This window comes from Pongo abelii, chromosome 8 (assembly GCF_028885655.2).
Source record: "Pongo abelii isolate AG06213 chromosome 8, NHGRI_mPonAbe1-v2.0_pri, whole genome shotgun sequence".
Lineage (NCBI taxonomy): Eukaryota > Metazoa > Chordata > Mammalia > Primates > Hominidae > Pongo > Pongo abelii.
The window spans coordinates 83,812,674-83,829,818 of NC_071993.2; the positions used below are offsets into that span (position 1 = coordinate 83,812,674).

General features: G+C 39.4%; 1 protein-coding gene across 5 annotated transcripts in view; it reads left to right on the forward strand.

The window, feature by feature from the left end:
* The window catches only part of ANK3 (ankyrin 3), a 701,719-nt gene that overhangs the window by 307,729 nt on the left and 376,845 nt on the right, over positions 1-17,145 (forward strand). The gene's annotated exons all lie outside the window — the stretch shown is intronic.

Consider the following 17,145-nt stretch of genomic DNA (forward strand, 5'->3'; position numbering starts at 1 on the left):
TAACCAGCAATCTGTGGCTCTAAGTCTTAGCCAAGGGTAATTAATGGTAGAAACTTTGGGGAAAGACTTTGGTGGAAGTTGTTCAAAATTAAAAGACAAGACAGGGTCAACATTTAAAAACTACTGCAAGCAAAGAATCAGAGTCTGCAAATAGACTTCTTGATCACTAAAACTCAAGCCATGTTCAAACTCCTGCTCTATAGTATCTGATTTGAACTTTTGTCTAAGACCTTTTATTTACTTATAAAAATGTAAAATTTTTATACCCTTAGTTTTAACAATCCACATTGCGGTCAGGGCCTTCCAAACTAAAGCCACATTTCAATAAACTTCTTCCTTTTGGTCACCAGAGTATCCCCTAAATTAATTAAAGCCTGTAGGTTTTAAATATAGACCTGACTAATACCACTTGTTTATACAGTAATGACCAATTCTGAAGGAGGATACAAATGCTGTGTTTACGATGTAAGAGTGTGGTTGGATTTTAACTACACATTACTTGTGCCTGGTTAACACACCCCTGGAGTGCCTGTCTACTTGTGAGATCTATGGTAGCCTGCTCTTTAGGGTGAGGATGGGAGGGGAACTCCTAGGGAGTCAAGGGAGGTCAGTCACAAGACCATGTACTATCTACCTCCAGTACCTTCTGGCAGTAATTGTGCACTCCCTCCCCTCATTGTCCTCCACTTGATTTTCCTTTGAGAAATCAAAACCTGATTTCTCTAGTCTCACAGGCTGGTAGGTGGTGCAACTGCCCCCTCCCCACTCTCATTGTGTCACTGTAGTTTACATGGAGTACTCAGAGATTGCAACGTTTCCTTTCCTCCCCCGCATTTATTAAGACTTTCCCTTTTTTCTCCACTTTTTTATCATAATAAAAGATGTATAACAAAATTTGCCATTTTAACTATTTTTAAGTACACAATTCACTGGCATTAATTATATTCAGATGTTGTACAACTATCCCTACTATCTATCTCCAAAATTCTTTTATCACCCCAAACATAAACTCTATTATTAAGCAATAGCTGCCAATTCTCCTCTTTCCTCCAGAAATCTCTTATCTCTCTCTCTGTGAACTTGCCTAGTCTAGATATTTTATATAAGTGTAATCATACAGTATTTTTTTGGTGTGTGTTTTCACTTAGCATGTGCTCAAGTTTCATCTGTGTGGCATGTATCAAAATTTTACTGTTTTTTACGACGGAATAGTATTCATCGTATGTAATTACTATATTTCGTTTATCCATTCATCTGCTGATGAACAGTTGGGTTGTTTCCACCTTTTGGCTATTGTGTATAATGCTATGAATATTTCACATATAAGTATCTGTTTGAATCCCTGTTTTTACTTCTTTTGGATATATATCTAGCAGTGCAATTGCTGGGTAATACGGTAATTGTGTTTAACTTTTGGAGGAACCACTTAAGGTAACTTTTTATTCCCTTTTATAAAAGGGATCTCTCCCTTTCTTCCTGCCAAGCCAGAGGATAGCCAGATGCTCAGAATCTGCATCTTATGTGTAAACACTGTTCATTTAGGGGACAACAGGATATCAGATGTAATAATGGTTCATTTTGACACAGACTAATTCAAGGCACAATACTGTTCTGAAAACTTTTTTTTTAATATATGCCCACTAAGTGGGACACTTACTTTCTATTCTCTGGGTGGGATCTCATTGCATTCCTCTAATAAGCTGACCAGTAACCATCTCAGTAGCTGTATGATCTACCTCTTTGAAGAGGAAAGACTGTGCCAAAAGGCCTGGGGTCATTCTCTCTCTTCTGATGCTTATTCTTAAAGCTCCTTCTCTCTTCAGCTAGACTGTAAGTTTCTGAGAGAAAATGCTTTCTGTGTCCCAGGCTCTCAACATGGGTCAGTGCCTTAAACATGGTGTTTGCCTGATAAAGAGCTAGTGAATAGTACAAGAGATTTGGGAGCCGTTTTATTCTGTTTTTAAATAGTCTTGCATGGACATTTAATAAATTGGGTGATAAAATATGCCTCTGTGTGGTAGTCAAAAAGAAGTAATCAACCCACGTTAGGTGACTGCTCCAGACAGCTCACTAGGTCTTCCCTATGGTATATAAACAGAGCTACTCTAGTGCACAAAGCTCTGTTTGTTTCTGCCTACCATTGGGAGCAGCCAGTACAACGTTTTGCTTAATGGTGTCAAAGTGGACGTGTTATTTGGAGATCATCCGTGTCAGATGTTTGGTTTTTGTTATTTAGTGAGAGGTCATTGGCTAATTTGCTACAGTGGAGATTGAATCCTAACAGGAAAACAAAGGTAATGACTGCTAGGAGAAATACTCTAAGATGTGTAGAGAAAAGAAAAGCAAGGCCCAGAGAGGTTGGATGTAACAAAATGACTACCACAGATGAATACTGGAGTTATCGAGTTCAGTTTTGATGTTTTACTGAGGTCTGCATCCCTGTGAAAGTGTGGCCTCACCTGAAGTTAGGATTCATTCCAGGTGTCTGTTTCCTCTTTTAAAAAGGTAGGTCCCTAGACTAAAAATTAAAAATCAGAAGGCAGGCTTAGGTAGGCAGGAGAAGGGACTCGGTTTCTTCCTGAATGTAACAGGCCAAGAGGGCATCCAACATATCAATGCAGACACTTTGCTTCTGACATTCTTGTCTTTAATGATGTCCTGTTTTAGCAAAATGAGATGAACATTGGAAGGAATGTAAAGTTCAGAGGCTTAAGAACTGGGGTGCATGGAGTTTTTCTGCCAGCCCAGGAGACCAGGTGCTGTTTATATATGCAAATTTTCTAGCAGATGCAGGATAGGGTCAGGTATGCTAACTTAGAGCCTGTGGTACCAGGGCTCATGTCTTTTTGGCTTAATACAGTTATAGACTGTCAGAGTAGGAGGAGGGGCCTCTGAGATCATTTAAATTTTTGCTCTTCATATAATAGATGAGAAGAATGAATGATGTGTCATGCCCAAGCTCCCATTTCAAGCTAATGACTAAGACGAAGCTGAAATGAGGTTTCCAAACTCCTGACCCAGTATTTTTTCTGTTAAATTCTTCCCTTTTCAATGGATTTTTAAAATGAGCTTGTGGGACATTTGTAAATGTTTCCAAAACTTTAAACTTCATTTAAAAACAAACAGGTTTATATTCAGTAGAAGGTTGGATTCACACATTAGCCATTTAAGATAATCAAATTGAGAATTTCAATCTAAAACTTGTACTTTGTTTTTGAAATCAAAAACACTTAGGAGAGAATTGTTTTTTAATATGTATTATAAATATTACAAATACAACTCTAACATTATGCCTTCAAAAGAATATAGATTTAGAATCTCTGTTTTGATCAGCTTAAGAAAACAGAATTTTATGAAACTCAGGTTGTTTTATACATTTGAAAAGGTCACCCTAAATAAATACAGGAATTAGATAATTTTTTAGGCTCTCTTAAAATTTCTATTTAGGGTTCCCAGGTCAGATACAGAATGCCCAGTTAAAATTGAATTTCAGATAAACAAGGCTTTTTTTTTTCTAGCATAAGTATGTCCCATGCAATATTGGAGACATATTTATACTTTAAAAAATATTCATTGTTTATCTGATAATTCAGATTTAACTGAGTCCTATATTTTACTTAATATGGCAACCCAATTTTCATTATATTTATTATTTTGATATTATTATTATGTTGTTAGATTTTCCTTAGATTATCCATAGTTTAGGTGCTAGGCATTAAAAAATGAATAAAACACGCTTTTCCTCAAGAAATATAGAGGAACTATGAATAATGCAATAAGTGCAGCTATGAAAGCAAAGAGAAAGGGTACTTGGGCAACCTGGTGATTAGGGAAGGCTTTTGCTGGAAATGATACTTAGGCGCAGGTGTAGCAGATGAGGGAATGTTAACCACCTAATGAGACATAGGAATGGGGTTCCAGACAGAAGCAATAGGAACAGTGAGTCAGTGTGGTGTATATTTATTGAGGCTCTACTGGAAGTCAGAGTTGGGGAAGCTTTTGAAAACATAGTCACAATGGTGCTTCAGATGGACCATTCTGGCTGTGACCTGGACAGTGCATATCAGGAGGCCGGGATTGGAGGTAAGACAGCTTGGAGGCTGCTGCAATAGTCCATCTCAGGAATGATGAGTCACAACTAGGGCTCTGATAACTGAAGGAGAAGGAACAGATCAAAAAATATGCCACAGGCAAAATCACCTGTCCTTTCTTATTAGTTAGATGTAGATCTCACAAATAGTAGGTGGTAACTTTTCTTGAAGTGTTTTCACTTCAAGAAAATAGAAATGTGTATGTGGTGAAAGCACAATTTTTTAAAAAAACCTTTCAAGTATGATTAATAAATGTTTTATTTTGAGTGATTATCTTGATAGTGTATCTACATGAATTCCTGTTTACTAAGCAGGGGATCCAAGGGTATTCAAGAAAAAGACACTGGTACCCATTTTCCTAATGTTCCTTCCCCAGAGTTCTCTTTAGGGAGTAGGATCTGATTTATTTCTGTTGGTCCTAATTGTGACATCATCCACCTGCCAGTCTGTGTCCCTCCAATAGTACCAGCTAGCTTTCCATGAAAACAACAGAAATTCCTGCAGATTTTCATCCATTCTTTCTGCAGGTTGCTAACTTCATAGGTGGCACATCACCTTTCACTTATCTTTTTCTTCATCCATTGTTCATAGGTGGCACATCACTCATCTTTTTCTTCATCCATTGTTCAATCACAACCTGCTGCAAACAATGCCTGCTCAGACATCTGTTTCTGAGATCAGGACTATTTTATAAAACACCAACCTTATACAGAATTCCTCCATTCCCAGGAAACCAGGCCTGCACTAGTAAACTAGCTGGATAGTCAGATCAGCTTCTATATGTGTTTTCATTCCAGGTTTCAGGCAGTGGCCAGGTTTATAACTTTTTCTTTAACCCTGGGAGCCCTCAGTTTTCTCAGCTGACCCCCCCGTCAAGTTGCTGTTTCTCAAACCACCTGGATCATGGCCTAATGATTCATTTTTACTCATGACATCTTCCAGAAGCTTTATGTCTAATATCTAGGACTCACTTTTTCCCTGAGCACACATGTTCCCCAGAGATCTCTACTTAATCTCAAACTTTTTCTTGTCACTTCAGCACTGTGTAGTTAATGCAGTTCTTTCCTGCCTGCTGTTTGCTGCGTGTTATCCTCCATTAGGTCTTCCTGCCTCACCTGGATATCTTTCCTAGCCTCGGCCTCTCTCAGTCATCCTTTCTTTACCACCATCTCCTTCCCTTTAGACTCATTCTCCGAGTCTTGGGGAACAGTTTATTCTTGGTACAATTTTCTCTCAAAAACAATTTTTGTAGTCAATTCTATTATGGTGTAATTTATATATCTTAAAACACTCAGCTTTAAGTGTATGGTTTCATGGATTGTAACAAATGAGACCCCCTGGAACCACCAGTGGAATGAAGATACAGAACATCACTGCCCAGTAAAAGTCTGGGCGATGATAAAAATGTTCTATGCTGTCTAATATGGTAGCTATTGGCTACATGTTGCTATTGAGCATTTGAAATGAGCTAGTGTGACTGAGAAAATGAATTTTTAACTTGTTTAATTCTAAAAATGTTAATACATCTAAATAGCCTTAGATGGCTTCTCTATTGTACAGCTTAGATGTAGAACTTTTCCATCATTCCAAAAGTTTCCTAATGTAACACTTCTCAGTTAGTCTCATTCCCACAACTCACCAAGCACCACAGATACTGAATTTTGTCACTTTAGAACTTCATATAAATGAAATTATATTGGATGTCCTCTTTGGTTTGGCTTTTTAAAAACACATTTGAGATATAATAAACACACCACACAGTGCACCCATTTAACATGCACTTAATGATTTTTAGCATGTTCACAGATACATGTGTCTGGCTTATTTTGGTCAACATGTTTTTAAGATTCATCTGTGTGGTTCCACGTAACAATAATTGTTCATTATCCATTTTCTATTTTAATAGAAACAATCCATCTGTGCTACTATAACAAAATTCCACAAACTAGGTGGATCATAAATAACAGAAATCTATTTCTCATAGTTTCAGAGGCTGAGAAATCCAAGATCAAGGTGCTGATAGGATTGGTGTCTGAGGCCCATTTTCTGGCTTATAAATGGTGTCTTCTCATTGTGTCCTCACATGGTAGAAAGGATGAGGGTCTTTCTTGGGTCTTTTTTATTTTTTTTAATAAGGACACTAATCCTATTCATGAGGACTCCACCCTCATGACTTAATGACCTCCCAAAGGCCTCATGTCCTTATACCATCACATTGAAGGGCAGAATGTCAACACATGAATGGGGGTGGGGGGGGCACAAATTCAGACCATACGATGAACCAAAACAGAAATTATTACTGCTTTTACCAATGCCATATGTAAGTGTACTAGTATCTGAATGAACAGGAACTTTATTCAATGCACCTATTGCCCATTAAAATTTTTTGTCAGGTACTATTTTCTTTGCTGCTTGGGTGAAATATTAGGGCTTAAAGCCCCATGACTCTCCTATAACAAACAGCCTCTGGCCACTTTTGGTCACAAAAAATACTTTCATTTAGGAAATTAACAGGTTCATTTGAGTATAATAATAACAATAATAATAACCCAGAATTTCATTGGATGATCAAGCCTCTTCCCTCCTCCAGCTCCAGCCTGATTAGAAGCCTGTAGCAGGGTGTGGGAGCATCGAGGTTTTGTGCCCACTTTCCTGCTGCACATGTATCCTCCCTCCCACAGGTGGCTAACTCTGGACACTCTGGGGTTGCAGCAGGTGGAGGGAGCAGAGGCGGGGACGACCACTGATGTCATCTGGCAGTAGTTCCCGCTGGTCATTTAAGAGGAATTTAAAGGTTCTTTTTGCATTTTGCAGATGATCCAGGCTGCCTCTGATTGATTGTAGTTTTTAGGAGTTTCCTTCCAAAAACACTGGCTCGTCTGCTCATTTTCCTCCGTCGGCCTCTGGGAATACCGGAGGCATGATGCTCCTTCCAGAAGTCCTTGTAGGCAGAATTTTCAGTAGCTCCAGGCCAGACTGTCTCTTTCTACCCCATGCCCCACGCTGATCACAAGAAACACCTGTGCACTCTGGCCTTGCTGCAGGTGGGACACGGAATTGTAGGCAGCTGACAATACAATCTGGTTTGTTCTTTCTACTTCTGCTGCCTTCCTTCAATAGCCAAAGCCTCTGGCATGGAGATTCCCCCAGGCATGTGTCAGGGACTGGTCCACTCAGCCCCTGGAATTCCATAGGACGTCAAAGGAAATTCCTCGACAGTCATTGTGGGTGGAGATTAGTCAGCGCATACTGATAATATCTCCAAATGATTCCTCTCTAATCTTCAGTGCCTCCTCTCAGCCTTTCTAACACAGTCTGAAGGTGAGAACGCTAAGGCTACTGCTTTGGCGAATGCTGCTCAGGTGTCTAATAGCTCACTCTGAAAGGTGGAGGTAGCTGCCACCAACATTTTATGCCTTCAGCCAAAAAGAGTGATTGAGTCATATCATTTGAACATCCAGTAATATATAAAATAAGATTTTTGCCAGCATTGCACCGTCTACCCTTCTCTGGTAGTCCATGGCACGTAGGAGAGAAGGCATATTTATTTAAACCTTCCCCTCCTTCCAATGCCTGTTCCTCCACTATGGCTTCCTTCCCTATCTCCAAAGGAGATCTCCCTCAAAAAAATCGTACAGCTTCTTGTTTATACCACCTTTTATTTTGTAATTAATTGGGCAAGCTTGTCCTTTACTGTGGTCATTTGTGGATATGCCTTGTGTTCCTTGAACTGCACTGAAGATCGATCTTCATTGTTATAAAGTTACATGCTCCTGAGAAATTTTGTATATTCCTGTTATGTTTCCTAATCCAATCCCCATGGATATGGGAGTGTACTGAATGGCTGAACACAACAGGCTATGGTTCAGTGCCACCCTCCCCAGCAGGAAGTGGGTTAGTGGACTTGGTGGGAACAGAATTGAATCTATTCTACAGAACAGATCTCTTGTAGGCATGTTTTACATGATAAATATAAATGCTGGTAACTTAAAATGCCATTGTTTCTGTGATCTGAGACTAATTGAAACCACTTTTTCCAAATCACAAATGTCTTAAAAATTGGAGACAAAATTACAGTGCCTATATTGTAATATCAATATTTCCTTTTATGTTCAACTTTCATCATGAATTACAGAGCATTTGAGAGAGTGTTTTAGTTTTTTCTGTTTGTTTTTGAGATAGGGTCTCACTCTGTCACTCAGGCTGCAGTGCAGTGGCACCATCATAGCTCACTGCAGCCTCAACCTCCTAGGCTCAAGTGATCCTCTCACTTTAGCCTCCTGAGTTGCTGGGACTGCAAACAAGCACCACCATGCCCAGCTAATTTTTTTCATTTTTTTGTAGAGATAGGGTTTCACCATGTTGCCCAGGCTGGTGTTGAAATCCTAGGCTCAAGTGATCCACCTGCTTCAGCCTCTCAAAGTGCTGGAATTACAGGCATGAGTCACCACACCCCACCTGTTTTAGTTTATGAAATAGCAATTAAATACTCTGCATGATTCTGAATAGAACATTTCGAATCCCTTTTTTCTGGGGTAAAATTGATTTTTCCCCAGACTTCTGTAGGATTACTTATTTTATTTTGCAGAATTTCCCAGATTTCCCAAAGGTTAATGTGATATTTGGTTTTGAGCAATATTGTTTTGGAATTCAAGTAATAGGTCTTAGAGATTTTCATATTGTCTCCATAGAGAAGAGAAGTTACTCAATAACTACCTTGGGAACTAGAGAAGATTGTCAGTATAATAAAAATTTTATCTGTCATCTTTTCAAACACTTATTCTGTAGAGATTTAGCTGAGGCACTGTCATGGAGGTTTTACAGGTGGTAACATAAAGGAACGTGGTAGCCAACACTTTCATATTCATTCCCATTCATTTCATGAATTCTTCACTTGTATACTATGTGCCATAGCATCAGAAGAGGAAATAGGCTTCTTTTATGAACTCAATATTGCCTTTAGTAAATTGGCCAAAATAAAGTCTTCCTTCAATGTCATAAAACTTTAGTGAGGAAGAAGTGGCTAGAATTGCTACAATCCTCTTTTATAAAAAGGCTCAATATTAGTGTCATAGAAAGGTGATAATTATTTTGTACTTTACAGTTCAGTTTGTAAAGTCAGGTTTTATTGTTTCTGAAACTAGAAGGAAGGATTATTAATGAGTAGACTTTAGTGGATGATCCAACCTTTTATCGATTCATCAACTCTTTCAGTTATTTATTGAGACCTTATTATGTACCAGATAGCATGCTGGGTGGGAATAAAAAGATAAATGAAGTGTGCACTCTGTCCTCAAGTGGCTTTAGAGAGAGAAATAAGACACACACATTGAAATAATCATAATTCTAAATAGAAAGTTCTGATTGTCATTAAAGAGAGAAAATTAATCAGTAAAATGTTTGTTGCACATTCTCTCTGTGCTGGGTGTAATTAGCAGTGGGGCTACCATAGTGAAAATTATAGACAGTCTCAGCTGTAAGGGAGCTACTATGGCTGAAGCTTCCTAATAGCTAGTGAGCAATTGACAGTGAGATTTTTTAACACTCACACAGCATATTAGGGTGTTCTGGAGAAACAGAACCAATAGGAAATATACACAGAAAGAGATTTGTTGTCAGAAATTGGCTCACGTGATTATGGAGGCTGAGAAGTCCTGCAATCTTCATCTGCAAACTGGAGACCCAGGAAAGCCAGTGGTGTAATGTAGTCCCAGTCCGAAGGCCTGAGAACCTGCAGAGCCGATGATGTAGATTCCAATGTGGGTCTGAAGGCCTGAGAACTAAGCTGGAGAAGGTGGATGTAGCAGTTCAAGCAATCAGGCAGGAAGAGATCAATTTCTTTTGTTCTCTTCAGGCTCTCAGGGGATTGGATGAGGCCCATCCACATTGGGAGGGCAATGTACGCTACTGAGTCCATAGATTCAAACATTAATCATATCCAGAAGCACCCTCAGAGACTCACCTAGAATAATGCACCCTGAGCACCCTGCGTGGCCAGTCAAGTTGACAAAGAAAATTAACACACGTAGTTTGTCTACCTGGTGGCTGGGAAAGTCTTCCCACTTGCTTCCTAACCAGCAGCCATTGAGGAATCCCCTCCTTACATACCCTCTACCAGCCACTTTTAGGGCTCTTTCTTATTTCTTCTATGGTGTTCATAAGCCTTTTAGAGATTCAAAAGTAGCTTTTCTTCAAGAAAGATTGTAGGATCCATTAGAACTAGGCAGTACACAGCTGGGATTAATTGCCCTGGCTCTCTTCTTATTTTTTTAAATTTGACTCCTTATTTTTATATAGTACTTACTAGATTAAGCACTTTACAAATACTCTTTCATCTCAAAACCTCATGAGTACTTTCTTCTATATCCTCATTTCTACACTTTAGAAGTGTGGAAACTGAGGCACAGGCAGATGGGGTCACTTGTCTAAGGTTATTTTCCTAGTAAGTGACCATGCTGGGATTCATGTCCAGGCAGTCTGGTCCTGGAGTCTGGGCTCTTCTCTAGTCCAGTGTGGTGCTGCTTGATTCATTTCTATTCCTACTTCTTCAAGGTTGGTGAGAGGGGCACACAGGTGCCTGCCCCAGCTGGAGTTAGGCTCTCTGCCAGTGTTCCGCTTCCACCCCTCCAGAGACTGAGAAGCAGACTGCCGCCACATGCTCCCTTCTCCCCAGGCCTGCTCTATTAGAAGTGGTTCTCTTTTAGTTGCTGTTGTTATTTTCTCATATACACAAAAGAACCATCAAGAAAACATCTACTTATCCTTAATAGCACAACAACTTCATCTGGCTTAAAGAAGTTTAGCATTTCTCAGTTTAGGTTGCCTTGACCAGAAAGTACAGTTATTGCTAACCAGTTGTACATTTTGGATGATATTTACCTCTGAACCCTGAACATAACTGGCCTAATTTTTGTCCCTCCTCTTCCTAATTCTGTGAGTCAGTGTAACCTAACTGCTAAAACAAACAACCTCCAAATCTAACATAATAAAAGTTTGTTTCTGGTTCACATCACAGTCCAATGTGGCTTGGTGTAGAGGCTGCAGTTATTTGGAAACCAAGCGCCTTCCAGCTTGGGGCTCCATTATCCACCAGTTCCTTGGAGTTCCCCCAGTGGATCCTTGGTAGCTGGGTCAAAAGCCAGGAGAAGAAAAAGGAAGGAGAGGGATAAAGATTGAGTGGAAGAGGCCAGGTACAGTGGCTCACACCTGTAATTCCAGCACTTTGGGAGGCAGAGACAGGAGGATTGCCTGAGGCCTGGAGTTCAAGACCAGCCTGGGCAACACATAGTGAGACCTTGTCACTGCAAAAAATGAAAAAAAAAATTTGGCCAGGCATTCTGGTGTGCACCTGTAGTCCTAGCTACTCAGGACGCTAAGACAGGAGGATTCCTTGAAACCAGGAGTTTGTGGATGCAGTGAGCTATGACAGCACAATTGCACTCCAGCTTGGGCAACAGAGTGAGACCCTGTCTCAAAGAAAAAAAAAATTGGGTGAGAGGTTTTTAAGGACCAGGCGTGGAGGTGCCACATGTCACATCAATCTGCATCCCCTTTCATCCTCAGTCACATGGCTTCACCCAGGATCATGAAAATTGTTTGAAAAATATCTTGCCAGCCTCTGCTACACCAACCAAAGTTTGATAAGAATGAATGTTCTTTTTGTTACGTCTTCCTTCTTCCCTCCCTCCATCCTTCCAACAAATATTTAAGGAGAACCACCTATTAAGTATCAAATACTCTAAGCTCTATGGAACACATTAGTGAAGAAAAACAGACGTTGCCCCTTCCCCCATGGAACTAAACACCTGGTGTGGAGAAATCACACAAAAAGCATCTAAAGTTGCAACTATGAGTAATGTCTTTTTTTTTTTTTTTTTTTTTTTTTACTTTTTAAGCTTTTTATATAAAGAGGTGGGGTCCCACTATGTTGCCCAGGCTGGTCTCAAACTCTTGAGCTCAAGTGATTCTCCTGCCTCAGCCTCCCAAAGTGCTGTGATTACAGGTATGAGCCACCACACGTGGCCTGCCTAGTACTTTGAAGCAAGGTGTGTGATACTGTGAAACCTACAAGGTTAAGAGTTTACTCAATCAGAATATCAAAATTCAATACTTGAGCTGATTCTTGGAGACTGAGGAGGCATCATCTAGGTGGAGAGGGGAAGTGGAGGGACTGGTAGAGGACCAGAGGGGATGCACCTATGGAGTGAGATGAACCTAGACATGATGAAGCTGAGAGACTAGGGCTCAGAGCACGTGATCCGTGATGAAAGGGAGGTGGCAGAAGATGGTGTCATTCTGAGCTAAGAACACTGGTAGACTCGTGGGAGGCACATCATATATTTTTAAATGTTGTTGAGTTTGATACTTCCTAGGGAAGACATCAAATAGGCAGTTGAATTTTGGGATCAGAAGCTAGAGGAGGGGTCTAGGCTGTGAGTCATTCCACACAGATGATCATTCAAGCTGCAGGCATGGATGAAGTGTCCTAGGCAGAGAGTACAGAGTGGGAGAGGAGAAGTCCCAAGGTGGAGACCGGACGGCCTCTAATATTCAGTGGGAAAGCAAGCTGTTCTGCATCAGAAACAGAAGGAGCCCGACTCCTTTTGCAAAAGAGTTCCTTTTGCAAAAGCTACTTTCTAAGCTTCATTTTCTTTTTTTAAAAAAACTAACCAATGGAAAGTGAATCAGCCAACTTCTTTATGTATACATCTTTTTACTTAATCAGAAAAGAAGTCATTGTTTTTTAAACAAATGATACCCACATAGACTGATATTCTCCACCATGAGCTATATGCAGGAATGTTTGCAATAACTTCTTCATTTCAGAATGGAGACCAATACCAGTTGGTGGGAAAGGTGAAATTAATGCTATTGTTTTTCTCTTGGTCTCTCCAGAAATGGGAAATTTGCTGTTTGGGTTAGGTAGCAAGTTTCATGAACTGAACTTTCAAGCAATGCAAGATGATAATACATGGCATGAAGGGAGCCTTTTTCTTTTTAATGAAACCCATAAAATGGAGAAATCAGCTGTAACCCTCACTGCAGTGCTAGCTATTTCTGTAAATTTAGGAAAAAGAAATTTGAACTCAGCAGGCAACTTGTAGTAAGGATTTTCACTTTGCCTTCCCAGATATATTGACATCGCTGCCTGCTTAAGGAGGACAGGAGAGTCAGGCAGAAGCCCCATAATGATAGCGTTGCTCCATGACTGTTTTCTGAACTCCTTACTCTTGTTAATTAGTTAATGCGCCCAGTGTTATTAACTGATCTCAGAACCACATCTTTACTCAGAAGGAGCTGAGTTCATGTAAAATCCTGGCTGAGGGGTTTGGGAGGGGGGAAGAAGAGGAAAAGAAAGCCAAAACCCAACTGCAGGAGGAAAGCTTCCATATCAGGCCCAGTGACGGAAGCATTTTCTGTGTATGCACTAGGGGAAAGGATCTCTTGAGATAGCACTTTGGGATCTCTTTAGATAGCTCTTTGGTCCCCAAAGGAGTAAAGAGATTGATACTTTCTTTTATGTTGAGATCTTTACTGCTCGTTTCTCTAGAGTTATTCTTTCTTGTTACAGTATGTATTAGTTCATTCTCATGTTGCTATAAAGAAATGCCTGAGACTGGGTCATTTATAGGAAAAGAGGTTTAAATGGCTCATTGTTCTGCAGGCTGTACAGGAAGCATGGCTGGGGAGGCCTCCGGGAGCTTTTACTTAAAGCAGAAGACAAAGCAGGAGTGAACATCTTCACGTGGCCGGATCAGGAGGAAGGTTGGGGAGGGGGTGCCATATGCTTTTAAACAACCGGACCTCATGAGAATGCACTCACCTACAGTACGAAGCAGGGACGATCTAAACCATTCATGAGAACTCTGTCCCCATGATCCAATCACCTCCCACCAAGCCACACCCCAACACTGGGGTTGACAATTAAACATGATGGAGTTGACAATTAAACATGGGTGGGGACACAGATCCAAACTATACCACAGTGACAGAGAAATCATAAGCAGTCAGGCTGATAGAATATAACAGAAAGTTCAAAATGGAAAGAGTGTTTCTTAGGAATTCCTTATTCTATTGCCTTCCATGGATTTATTCCAGAGAAGCCAGAAAGAAAATGAGAAAACATCACATAGAAGGTGTGTTGGAAAGTAAGTTGCCTGAGCAGGTGGCAGCAGGGGTAGGGGCAAGTCAGCAAAAGTTATTGGTTATCCACTGCGTGCAGAGTATGGGAGACACAGTCAGGGCAGGCTAAGGTGTGAGCCTCCTCATTCATTCTTCCCAGAAATAATCAAGTGGCAGAGATGGGGCAAACATAATAGAAAAGTGTAGCATCATTTTGCATTGCTTCAAAGGGGCAGAAATTCATTAAATGTGTGACATAAAATATCCAGTCATAATATTTATTGACAGTCTTCAGATAATTTGCTATATCTGATCTGTGCCATTTCTGAGCCCTATGTGAAAGTCATTTAATCACTCTTGAGCCTCAGTTTATACAATTTATAAAACAGGAATTATAAAGTCATAAGATGGTTTATATAAATCCTGGCATGTAGCAGTTTTTCCGTACATATTGATGAATGTATAAATGAATAAATGAATGAATTACTTAGCACAGTGCTTGGCACATAATACTCATTAAATGGATCTATTATTGCTATGATGGTATTATTTTTGTAAGCCATTAAAGAAGGTGGAAGCTATCTCTTCCCTTGTAACATAACACTCACATATACCCTCGCAACTTTGTCCATTGATATATTAATTAAGTGAGAAATGGTTGGATAATTTGCATTCTCACAATTCTGTAGAGGAGAATAAATTATAATTATCGCTAACATTTTCCTGTCTCCATTTCCTTCAAGGTATTTGGACAGAGGCCAGAAATAAGAGTTTAGAGGTGCCACATACTTCAAGAAAAGATCAATTTTCAGTGGGATTTTGAATACACAGGTTGGCACCAAGAAATAAATGAAATAATGTGAATTATGGAAGTGACCTTAGAGAAACTCAAAAGCAGGGTTTAACCAATTTGTTTGCTCTGGTTTAGAGTGAGAAAGAGTAACTGGGACTTTCATGTGATACAACAGAGTAGAAAATCTGCAGGGTTCTCAATGGATTTCTATGTGAAAGTTTGCCTAGAAAATGCAGGGAAAATGATATATTTCCATTTATAGTGCAACTATTATAGATTTACTGAATAAAAGATCTATTATGGCTAATTAGTTTGGTCAAATGACATTAAACGGCTTGCTTTCCTGTTATAATTTGCCCGGGTGAAAGATTTGGTGGCAAAAATGGTGAATGAGGAAAAAGCAAGGTAATGAAAAAAGACAAAAACAACTAAAATTTACCAAATATCTGCTATAAAACAGGCATTGTGCTAGTTACTTTATGAGAGTTATCTAATTTATTTGTCGTAATAACCCCAAGTGATAGGCAAAAACCAGATTAATTTGACTCTAAGTCAATCGTTTTATTGATAATCTTTAATGAGAAAACCTAACTTATCTAGGGCAGGAGCCCTCAGCCCCCGGGCTGTGGACTGGTACCAGTCTGTAGGCCTGTTAGGAACTGGGCCACACAGCAGGAGGTGAGCCAGCATTACTGCCTATGCTTCACCTCCTGTCAGATCAGCAGTGGCATTAGAATCTCAGAGGAGCACAAACCCTATTGTGAAGTGCACATGTGAGGGATGTAGATCACTTGCCCGTTATGAGAATCTAACTAATGCCTGATGATCTGAGGTGAAACAGTTTCATCCTGAAACTATCTCCTAACCACCCACTTCCCCATCCATGGGAAAATTGTCATTTATGAAACCAGTCCCTTGTGCCAAAAAGGCTGGGGACTGCTGATCTAGGGGTCAGCAAACTACAACCCATGACCCAAATCTAGTGCCTGCCTGTTTTTGTAAATAAAGTTTTATTGGAATGCAGCCGTGTCCATTTACGTATCATCTATGGCTGCTTTCATGCTACAAAAGCAGAGTTCAATTGTTGTGATATTATGTATGGTCTGGAAAGCCTAAAATAGCTACTATATAGCCCTTTACAGAAAGTTTGATGACAGAAAAAGTTTGACCCCTTTTATTGCCCTGACACTTTGAGCAAGGTCCTTTTTGAGAATTTCTTCCACAAGAAAACAGAGATAATGTTGCTGGCCTTGTCTAATGTACAGTGTTACAAAAATGTAACCTGTTGTATATGAAAATTATATGTAAACTGAAAAACAGTCTACCATGTAGTATTGGTTGCTTTTTCTCCCAACATGCTGTTAGGAGAATTTTCAAATGTAAAACAAAAAAAGTGGAAGAATATACAATGAATGCCCACATACCTGCCCTTAGATTCTACAATTAACATTTTGCTGTATTTGTTTATTACCTATATACATTCTGTCAATCTCTCTATACATTCATAAATTTATCTTTCTTTTTATGTATTTCAATACATAGATGTCAGTAAAATTCACCCTAAACACATTAGCTTGTATGTTGTCATTAATTGGAGGTATTTATTTACTTTTTTCTTAGGTAAAATTTACATACAATGGAATGCACAAAACTTAAATGTACCATTTGATGAATGTTGGCAAAAGCATATACTTGGTAACGCAGACCTTTTTGAGACACAAAACATTACTATCACCCCAGAAAATTTTCTCCCTTCTCAGTCAATTCCCATCTCACTTCACTCCCAGAAGCAACCTCTGTTTTGATTTTTTTCACTATAGATTAGTTTTGCCTGTGTTAGAACTTCATGTAAATGAAACATACAGTATATACTCATTTGAGAAAGGCTTCTTTTACTCAGCATAATATGCTCAGTAACAGTAGGGGTTTTTTCCTTCTTTAAGATTAATTGTATGAATACACCACAGTTTGTTTATCCATTCACTTGTTAATTAACATCTGGGCTTTTAATTTTTTGTTCCAAATAAAGCTTCCATAAACATTCTTATAGAAGTGGTTTTGGGCATATGTTTTCTATCTCTTGTGGAAACATCTAGATGTGGAATTGCTAGGTTATAGGGTAGGTGTTTGTATTATTTT